Source organism: Gossypium arboreum, chromosome 7, assembly GCF_025698485.1.
Source record: "Gossypium arboreum isolate Shixiya-1 chromosome 7, ASM2569848v2, whole genome shotgun sequence".
Classification (NCBI taxonomy): Eukaryota; Viridiplantae; Streptophyta; class Magnoliopsida; order Malvales; family Malvaceae; genus Gossypium; species Gossypium arboreum.
In genome coordinates, this window is record NC_069076.1 from 86,957,743 (window position 1) to 86,969,265 (window position 11,523).

Sequence of the window (11,523 nt, forward strand, 5' to 3'; positions counted from 1 at the left end):
GATGGATTTTAGTTACAATAAAATGGTATGAAATTTTAAATTTATTATAAATATAATTAAATTTGATGGTTAACATAATTTACATGTTAAAATGATGTAAAAGTGCTATTAGTTTGCCTCTTTTTTTCCTTTGTTGCATTATTTTTTTTTGGTAAAACTAATTGAAGATATTTTTTCATTAATTGATTGATGAAGAGCATAGTTTATTGTTTAAATTCTTTATTTGAATAAATATGTGATTATTAAGAAGTAATTTGATTTTGAGTAAATAAAAGTATTGATTTAAAATTATATTTTGATAGTTTATTATTTTAATGTAGAAATTATTAAATTTATTTTATTTTATTAAAAATTTGAAATAAATTATTACTTTTACTTTAAAAAAGAGTTATTCAGAGTACCATATTTATCTTTCAAGAATTATTTAAAATAATATAAAATATTATATTAATAAGATTAAAAGTAAGAAATAAATATTTTTTAAAGATATGTATTTACTTTTATCAAACAACATAATTATATTCAATATTTATATTTACTAATTTACCAAATAATTTTTAATATAAATTCAACACTTAACAAATGTAACAGTAAAATTTAATACTTAAATTTTCAACATTTAAAATTTTAGCTTATCAAACTCACTCTAAAACTATAAAATTTATATTCCAATTATGCACTGAAATTGCAAGAAATTACACATTTCCTTTTATTACTTATAATCTTTTTTAATTAAAAGAAATATATCATTACGCTAAGGTTAAATCTTTGCTTTCTTACTACAAACTATTTGACGCTTTGGTGTTTTTTATATTCAATTTTAAGTATTTTAAAAGAAAAAATTTATTTATACAATTATTTCTTGCATAAGTGAACTTGATTACAATACTAGTTAATTTTTCATCAAAACTATTTGGATTTTTAATTAAATCATTATTCAAACATATTTTGATCACGAAGTAAGATCATTTTTCCCTTAAGCTATAATCTAAAACTACAGTTTATAATAATTTTATTACATTATTGAATAATTTTATTTTATTTATAAATATTATTTTGTAAAAATATTTGAAATAATAAAAATACTATAATTTCTCGTATATAATTCAATACATAATTTTTTAATTACAAATATATATATATATATATATATATATATATATATATATATCAAAGTTAAAACTTTGTAATATATCATAGTAATGGTGATAGATTCGAGATAATGAGGAGAATGATAGGCCATCTGAGACTTGGCCTTTTGTGCATCACTGATACGGTGGGTCTCTTAAGACTTTTGGTAGTTTTTTCTTGGTTAATCAATGTTCATCGTCATGTTGATTTGATGATGTGAGGCTAGGATGCAAATTTTAACAATTTGATCAAGTTGATACATCTTTAATTTGTTTCTTAATTATTCCAGTGTTGCAATTATTATCAATTTGTCCTTCTTTTTTTTTGAGATTACATGGCATTTATGCATTAGTTTGTAGTGATTTATTTATCGTTTATACTACGTGTCATACACATTTTTATATTTTTACATACATAAATATAAATATAAATATAATATTTAAAATTTTAATCTTATTTTCACAAAATATCTTCAAATTAACTCCCAAAAAGGAATATGCAGGTTCAAAGCTTGGAGATGACATTATTGAGAAAAGCAATTATGAACTCTTAACATGAACCATAAAACAAACATAAATAATACAAAAAAATATCTTCAAAATAGGTACTGAGCAAAATTCTAAAAAGTATTATTTTCTTTTCATTAAAACAAGGTTTACGCCCAGCGTTCTTGACACTTGGATCGTTAAAAAAAGTTAACAAAAAATAAACTATAAAAATTAGAGCACTAAAATTTTTTGAAGTTTTTACGGTTTTTCGTTTTTTACACGTAATTGTCTAATTTGTTTGCACACGGGTTCTTGTGGCGTTCTTTCTCGTGCTGTTTCTAGTTACTATTTTCGGTAATTGTTGATAGTTTGGGGATTAAGTGGGTTCTATGGGGGCAATTGGCCTTGGTTTTGGTAGGACAATGGAAGATAATCTGGCTGCGGAGGCTAAGGAGGATGTGATTCATCTCCTAGGGCTTTCCACTGGTCGGCATTCTTTGTATGAATTTTGTTTTGTGGGTCGTTTTGCTACTGCTAGTGTGACACATTTCCCTGCTATGCGCAATACTCAAACGAATTTGTGGCATCATTTGGGAGGAATACAAATTACTAACTTAGGGGAGAAACGATTTCTCTTTCGTTTCTTTAATCGTGTCAATTTTGATCGGGTTGTTAAAGGAGCACATTGGACTTTTAACAACCATATTTTGGTCTTTCATTGCTTGAGCCCTTGTGAGGACCCTCTATTGGTACCTTTGATCTACTCCAACTTTTGGGTGCAGGTTCACAATCTACCACCTGGACTATTTTCGAAAGCTGTTGCTCAGGCATTGGGGAATTTTGTTGGGTTTTTTGAAGAGTATGATGTCAAACAGGCTGTTCACGGAGTTGTTCCATTCTTGCGGATTCGGGTCAGAGTTGATATTCGGGCCCTTTGAAGCGCTAGAAGAAGATTCAACTTTTCTCTAGGGAATTTGTTTATGTTCAATTTCGCTACGAAAAGCTTACACTGTTCTGTTTCTTGTGTAGTTGACTGGGCTATGGTGACAGTTTCTGCGCCATTCACTTGGCAAAGGAAGTCACTGCAAATGATATGGGATGGGATATTTCTCTGAGAGCGGTGGGATATTGAGCCACTATTATGGACATCATTTAGTTGTAAAAAGGAAATCCTGACGTTTCTCATAAGACAGATCTTTCGGGTACCTCTAAGACTGTGGGTTTGCTAAATACCCTACTGGTTCCGTTTCTCAGGGGTCTTCATTCTGTTTTGGAGGTGAATTTAGACGGGATTGTGTTAAGGGCTTCAAGGAGTCTTTCGAGTGTGCATGATCAAGTTCATATGATCCACGAGTCAGAAAATGCTTATTTGACAAGGATTGATATCAAAAAGAGACAACGACTTGGTTGTTCCTCTGGGTATTTTTCTGAGGGTTTAAATTTACCAAGGGCTGGAGATAGGTGATCTACTACTTGTCATTTGAATATATCGGTGGCCGCCAATAAGCAGTCTGACAGACAGCTATGAGGTTTTTTTGTTGGAATGTCCGTGGGTTGAGGAATCTACGGGCTATTCCTAGGCTTTAGCATATGTTGTGTTCGTACAATCCTCACATCGTTTTCTTCATAAAGAAGAAATTAGATTGTAATCATATGGTTCGGGTGTGACGTTGATGTGGGTTCATACATGGTATTAAGATGTTGATGGAGAGTACGCGATGGGGTCTTAATTTAAGTTGGCGGGTGAATGTTCTAGTGGATTTACGAAGTTTTTCACGGTTCCATATTGATGTGAATGTTAGGGAGACTGCTACGGATGCATACTGGCATTTTACAGGTTTCTATGGTTCTCCTGATTTAAGACATTGGTCTGTAGCTTGGGATACACTTCAGTCTCTCAGGCATGATTAGAGCTTGGCTTGGTTGGTGTGCTATGATTTTAACAAAATATTGTACTCTTTTGAGAAGATTAGAGGTGCTTTGCATGATGAAAACCGCATGTCCTACGGTGTCTTATCTGATTGTTTCTTGGATGATCTCGGGTTTGAAGGACCTTGGTTTACGTGGGAGTGTAAAAACTTTCGACAAACAACATTCGAGAGCATTTGGATAAAAGGTTGCAGAGTTTGCGTGGTAGGCTCGTTTTTCGACTTTCTCTCTACAGTATTTGCCACATACTTTTTCGGACCACTAGCATCTTTCAATTGATACTATCTATTCCTACCGTCCCATTGTGAGTTCTTTCTGGTTTAAGGCTTGGTGGGTTTTAGAGGACACTTGCAAATCAAAGATTTGTTATCTTTGGACGGGTTGTGTGGATAGTGTCTAGCAACTTTTGGCTATATTGAGCCAAGGTTTGCAGCGATGGATGGCTGACCTTTATAATGGTAAGAGTGGCCAACTCAATCATTTCTATTACAGTGTCATGACCTATAATTTGGAGGACAGAGATGACGAGAATATTTTGGATCTTTTGACTGCAAAACTTGACCTAAATTAGGAAATTGATAAGGATGAATTGTATTGGGAACAGAAAGGTAGGGTGGATTTGTTGAAAATGGGTGACAATAATACATGGTTCTTTCATAGATCGACTAGTCAACAGAAACGACTCAACCGGGTTAGTTGTCTGATACAGGATGATGGTCGCTTGGTTAAAGACAAGGCAGAGTTGTTCGACGGGACTACTACTTACTTTGAACACTTATTTTCCTTTCAAAGGATTGAGGACCCAAGTCGTATTTTGGAAGGGGTTGGGGCTTATATCACCCCGGTTATGAATTTTGCTCTTAGAGCTCAGTTCACATTGGAGGAGATTTCCTTGACTTTAAAATCAATGGGTCCAACGAAGTCTTCGGGACCTTGATAATTCTCTAGAATAACGTATTTTTATGTGTTAATCATGTGTTTATTCTGGGCTTGGTCCTACTTATTTGAGCTATTTATGTCTTTTTATCTTTTAAGGACTGATTTGGGGGCAAAAGAAAAATTAAGGGACAAAAGTGCGAATTTGGAGACACAATGGGCTGATATGTGACATAGGAAAAAGATTGTGCCAAAAGTACGAGCATGGAAGACACAAGGACTAAAAACGCAGAAAGAAGAGATTTTATTTTATAAGACTCCATTTTATTAGGATAATTAATATTAAGATAATTATTAGGATTATTTAAATTTTAAGATTTTATTTTAATTATCTTTAATTATCTTTAATTAAATGTATTTATCTTTTTAGAATTTAAGTTAAAATAGACTCTCAATAGCACTATAAATAGGGGGTGAAGTGACTCTATTAGGGTGTTCATCTTTTTCTGTAAATACTCTCCCCCTGAAAGTCTAGGCTTTTGTTTCTTCATATTTCTTTCAATAAAACTTCCTTTTCCATCTTTATATTTATTTTCTTTTCCACCATTATCATGAGCCACTAAACCCTATCTAGCCGAAAGTTGTCAATATTCCCCAGAAAGGGTTCTTGAGGCCTAGAATCCATACTTAGCCTTCTCGCCAAGTATTCATCGTTTCTCTGCATTATGGGCTGACACTTCTATCCATGGCCATTAAGAATTAAGCTTTTCAGCATATGCAAAGGCGGCCGCTTTGTATGTTTTGGAAGGATTGCATAGTCGGTTCGTTAACTTACTGCGTCAGAGGTTGGTGAGCCAAAGAGACAAAATGGCGTGGGATTCGCCATTGAGAAGCATTGATCTAGCATAGATTACTGGATAGAGTCAGGTTCTCTAAAAATCGTAAGTCTAATCTTTGGAGCTGGTGGTCGTAGGCGTCCTCTTCCACTATAACTGGCTTACTTGAGTTGAGAAGGGTTATTTAAAAGCTGAGGATTGAACCCAAGGCGGAATGAGACAACTGGAGGCTGGAATCTACCAATAAGAATTTCTTTTCCTTTAACTCTCTTTATTATTTTTATTATTTTTGTAATCACAATTTTCGTCAACTTTAGCTCTTGTTTTTTCATTTTTTTTCCAAATCAAATCTTTAATTCTGTTATTTTTATTTTTTTTGTCACGCAGATTTTCTTGGGCACGATTCCGCCTAGGATTTCGAGAAATAAGAACTCGTATAATTCGGTCCCTGAGGATTCGACCCTACTTCCCCTTTACTGTTATTTTTCATTATTTTGTAGGGAATAGGATATTTTTAGTGCTCTCAACGACGCATCAAATTTTGGCGCCGTTGCCGGGGACTGGTAACGTACTAATCTTATTTTTTGTTTCTTATGACCAGATCTACTCCAGGAACTCTTGTGTTTGATTCAGAGATTGAAAAGACTGCGAGAGCCAATCACAAGGAAACAAAGCTAAGGAAAAAGCAGTCAGCAGTGGTTGAGACTCAAAGTAATCCACCACCAGAAATCAGAATCGACGACGAAGCAGAGTCTAGGGTTAACGAAAACCCTACTCAAACTTTTGAAGGTGAAAAAGTAGAAGTCGATTCCTCAGAAGAAGTGCTTAACACTAGGGTTGACGAAAACCCTAATTTAGCACTTCAACCTATGGCTCAGATAATTCGGCAATTGGCCGAAGCACCGACAGAACAACCGCCACTATGCATCGCGTATCCTACTATGAATATTGATTTTGAATTAAAGTCAGGCTTGATCTAGCTACTGCCAACTTTTCGGGGGTTACAGAACGAAAATCCCTACAAGCATTTGAAAGAATTCCATATGGTTTGCCTTAGTATGAAACCTCAGGGGGTAACTGAGGATCAAATTAAACTGCGCGCTTTCCCTTTTTCCTTAGCAGATTCTGCTAGGAAATGGTTATTTTATTTACCTCCTGGATCTGTAACGACTTGGGCTGCTCTGTCTCGTTTATTTCTCAACAGGTTTTTTCCAGCATCGCGTACAGTCGAGTTAAGAAGAGAAATCGTGGGCATAAGGCAAAAAGACACAGAGACTCTGTACAACTATTAGGAGCGATTTAAGAAATTGTGTGCAAGTTGCCCACAGCACGGTATAACGGAACAGTCTTTGCTCCAGTATTTTTATGAAAGCCTAAAACCCATGGAGATGAATATGGTAGATGCCGCGAGTGGAGGAGCGTTAGTCAACATGACTCCACAATAAGCAAGAGACTTAATCTCTACAATTGCTACAAATTCTCAGCAATTCTGAGCCAACCCTGAACCCCCTAGAAGGGTTCATCAGCTAAGTAATTTGACCTTAGAAGATAAAGTGGATAGAATTGTTAATATTTTGAATTCTCTTGTTGCAGAAAAAGCAAAGACAGCCCGGTTATGCGGAATATGTGCTACCCTTGAACATACAACTGATGCATGTCCCAGTTTGAATGATGATACTATGGCTTATTTAGATGCTGTGGGAAATTTTCCTGGGCCACTACAAAGGCGATATGACCCTTACACTAATATCTATAACCCAGGATGGAGGGATCATCCTAACTTAAGTTATGGGGCCAACCCACAATACAACCAACCATACCAGAACCGAGTTCCACAATAGCCACGAGATTCAGGTAATTCTATAGAAACTTTGGTCAATAAATTAGCTGCTAACATGTTTAATTTTCAATAGAAAACTGAAGCGTCTATAAGAGAATTGACCACATCAATTGAAAAGATGAGTTCTCAAGGGAAGCTGCCATCACAAATAGAACCAAACCCGAGGCAAAATGCTAATGCAGTGACGCTGCGAAGTGGAAAGGTACTGAAACCAATTCCTAGCAGAAATCTTGGCCAAGAAAGTGCCCAAGAAAAACCCGAAAATGATGAACAGGTCCAGCGAAACCCCTACTGCCGAAAATCCAACCTCTATTCCCAGGACGATTAAATCAGTGTCGAAAAAATAAGGAAAACAAGGAGATCCTCAAAACATTCAGGAATGTCGAGATCAATCTACCACTGTTGGATGCCATCAGACAAATTCCGCGGTATGCCAAGTTCCTTAAAGAGCTTTGCACCAAAAAATGAAAACTAACAAGTAATGAAAATGTAAGTGTTGGTGAGAATATATCCGCAGTGTTACAGCGAAAAATGTCTGCAAAATGTAAAGATAGGGGTATGTTCGTTATAACATGCAAAATAGGCCATTTGGGGATCAAGAAGGCCATATGTGATTTAGGGGCCTCCATAAATGCTATGCCTTATTCTATTTATGAATCACTTAACGTGAGTTTTCTGACGAAAACAGGTGTTATAATTTAGTTGGCAGACAAGTCTGTTATGCACCCCGAAGGAGTCCTTGAGGACGTATTGGTAAAAGTTAACGAACTTATTTTCCCTGTAAATTTTTATGTGATAAAGATAGAGGAGGATAACACTACTGGATCTTCGAACCTCCTGTTGAGCCGACCTTTCCTTAGTACCGCTAGCACTAAGATCGACGTTTGAAGCAGAACTCTTACGATAGAATTTGATAGGGAGATCGTGAAGTTTAATGTTTATGACGCCATTAGTCATCCAAGCAAAATTTTAAGCGTAAATCTTGTCGACATAATCTACTCATTAGTAGATGAGACTTTTGAGTCGATTTATGAAGACAAATCTGAATTTTTATCTGATGATTATGAAATTGTTAATGCATTATTATCTCCATCAGACACTAAACTTTTACCTTCTATTGTGCAGGCCTCGGAGTTGGAACTGAAACTACTTCCTGAACATCTAAAGTATGAATTTTTAGGAAAAGGTAATACCTTACCCATTATAATATCAAATAAACTCTCTAAACCCAAAAAAGAAAGTTTGATCCAGGTACTAAAGAGTCACAAGGAGGTGATTGGTCAGACCATTGCTGACTTAAGAGGGATAAGCCCTTTGACATGCATCCATAAGATTTACTTGGAGGAGAACACGAAACCAATGAGAGAGGCACAAAGACGTTTAAACCTGAATATGATGGAGGTGGTAAAAAAGAAAATAATTAAGTTGCTAGATGCTAACATAATCTTCCCCATTTCTGACAGTAGATGGGTAAGTTCGGTACAAGTCATGCCCAAGAAAACGAGCGTGACAGTAAAGAAAAATGCTGAGGGTAACTTAATACCAGTCCGAGTACAAAACGGGTGGCATGTCTGCATCGATTACAGGAAGTTGAACGCTTATACTAGAAAAGATCATTTCCCTTTTCCTTTTATAGATTAAATGCTTGAACGTTTAGCTGGTAAAACTCATTTTTGTTGTCTTGATGGATATTCAGGTTTCTTCCAAATCCCTGTTGCACTAGAAGACCAGCAAAAGACCACTTTTACATGCCCTTTTGGCACATTTGCGTACAAGAGGATGCCATTTGGACTTTACAACGCACCAGCTACCTTCCAGAGATGCATGATGAGTATATTTTCTGAATATGTGGAAAAAATTATTGAAGTTTCTATGGATGATTTTACCGTATATGGGAATTATTTTACTGAATGCCTTGAAAATCTCACGATAATTTTGAACAGGTGCATAGAATTTAATCTTGTCTTGAACTATGAAAAATGTTATTTTATGGTAGACAAAGGTTTGATTCTAGGTCATATAGTCTCAGCTAAGGGAATTGAGGTTTATAAGGCCAAAATTGACATTATAAATTCTCTGCCATATCCCTCTACTGTTTGAGAGATACGTTCTTTTCTTGGCCATGCAGGATTTTACAGGCGTTTTATAAAGAATTTCTCAAAAATAGCTGAACCATTGTGCGAATTGTTGCAGAAAGATAAGAAATTTGAGTTCAGCCCACAATGCAAGGAGGCTTTTGATACACTCAAGCAAAAGTTGGTAACCGCTCCTATAGTACAAGCACCAGATTAGAACTACCCCTTTGAAATCATATGCGATGCAAGCGAACGGAGCGTGAGAGCCGTGCTGGGACAAAAGATAGACAAAGAGCCCCATGTCATCTGCTATGCCTCCAAAACCTTAAACACTGCACAGAACAACTATACCACCACAGAAAAAGAACTTTTAGCTATTGTATTTGTTTTAGATAAATTTCGATCATATTTACTAGGATCTAAGGTAATTATTTTTTCTGACCATGCAGCTCTTAGGTACTTGATCGCAAAGAAGGAGGCGAAACCAAGGCTCATTAGATGGATTCTGCTGCTCCAAGAATTTGACATTGAGATTCGTGACAAGAAGGGGTGTGAAAACCCGGTGGCTGACCACTTGAGTAGAATAAAAACTCCATTTGATGATGTTCCTATCAAGGATGAGTTCCCTGATGAAGGCTTATTTTCGACCGAGGCTCACTATCCATGGTATGCAGATATAGTTTACCTTTTAACCACAGGTTTGTTACCCACTGAGTTAGCACGTTCCGTGAAGGACAAGCTTAGACGAGAAGCTCGATATTACATTTGGGACGACTCATACTTGTGGAAACACTATTCAGATCAGATAATAAGACGATGTGTTCCAGAAACCGAGATAACCTCTATCCTTACTTTTTGTCATACAAAAGCTTGTGGAGGTCACTTCGGCCCTAAACGGACAGCTCAAAAGGTATTAGATTGTGGGCTATATTGGCCCACAATTTTTCGCGACGCATATAACTTCTGTAAGTCTTGCGATAAATGCCAACATACAGGTAACATCACTAAAAGAAATCAAATGCCCCTATCCCCGATTCATGTATGTGAGATTTTTGATGTATGGGGCATCGATTTTATAGGCCCCTTTATTTCTTTGTTTGAAAACGTATATATACTTCTTGCAGTAGACTATATTTCTAAGTGGATAGAAGAAAAGCCTACTCGTAATGATAATGCTAAAACTATCGTGGAGTTTCTAAAATGAACTATTTTTTTTAGGTTTGGCACACCTCAAGCTTTGATCAGTGATCGTGGTACCCACTTTTGCAACAAGGTCATGGAGGCACTATCATCAAAATATGGAATTCATCATCGTACAGCAACAACCTACCATCCCCAAACAAACGGTCTAGCAGAAATTTCGAACAGGGAGATCAAGACCATTTTGGAAAAAAGGTTCGACCCAACCGTAAGGGTTGGAGTCTTCGGCTCAATGACGCGCTTTGGGCCTATCGGACAGTGTGTAAGGGACCAATTGGCATGACTCCGTATCGACTTATTTTTTGCAAAGCGTGTCATCTGCCAATAGAACTGGAGCATAAAGCTTATTGGGCTATTCGACAATGTAACATGGAGTTAGAGCTCGCAGGAAAGGCAAGAAAATTGGACATTCAAGAGTTGGAGGAAATTCGCAATGATGCCTACGAGAATGCTCGAATTTATAAAGACAAAACAAAGCTATTTCATGATAGGAAATTAGCACAGAAGCATTTTTCGGTAGGGCAAAAAGTCTTACTTTATAAATCTGTATTAAAGCAATTCCCAGGTAAGCTTCGATCTCGGTGGCAAGGACCTTTTATTGTGACTGAAGTATTCACACATGGTGCGGTTGAAATAGAGAGCGAAAAATCAAGAAAGTAGTTTATAGTCAACGGCCAACGACTGAAGCCATTTTACGAGAATTTTTAGGCCCACACGGTCGAAAAAATTCAGTTAGAACCACTATAAAACCATTCAAGGCGTCGAGCTAATGACGTTAAACAAGCGCTTGTTGGGAGGCAACTCAATTTTTATTTATTTATTTTTTCTATCTCTTTTCCTATTTCATTTTATTTTAGTTTATTTTGTTTTATTTTAATTTATTTATTATTTATTTATTTTGTTTTAATTAATAAAAATTTTTTCTTCTTTTAAATAGGTGAACCGAGATGGAAGTAGAATGCAAAAAGAAGGAAAGCCTTAAACCTGCAACCAAACAGTCCTACTCCAGCCTATATTACCATCCCTGTTCCAGCTTGGAATAGCACCTTCCAGCCCTAGATAACGTAAAACTAGCAACCAAACAGCCCTACTCCTGCAGTCAAACACCACCCTTCAGCCACCTAAAAACCCCAAAACCTATTCTTTTT

At 36.1% G+C, this 11,523-nt stretch overlaps 1 pseudogene; it reads left to right on the forward strand.

Annotated features, from left to right (window-relative positions):
- Positions 1 to 2,008: 2,008 nt before the first annotated feature.
- On the forward strand, positions 2,009 to 11,035 carry LOC128295442 (uncharacterized; annotated as a pseudogene).
- The last annotated feature ends 488 nt before the right edge of the window (positions 11,036 to 11,523 follow it).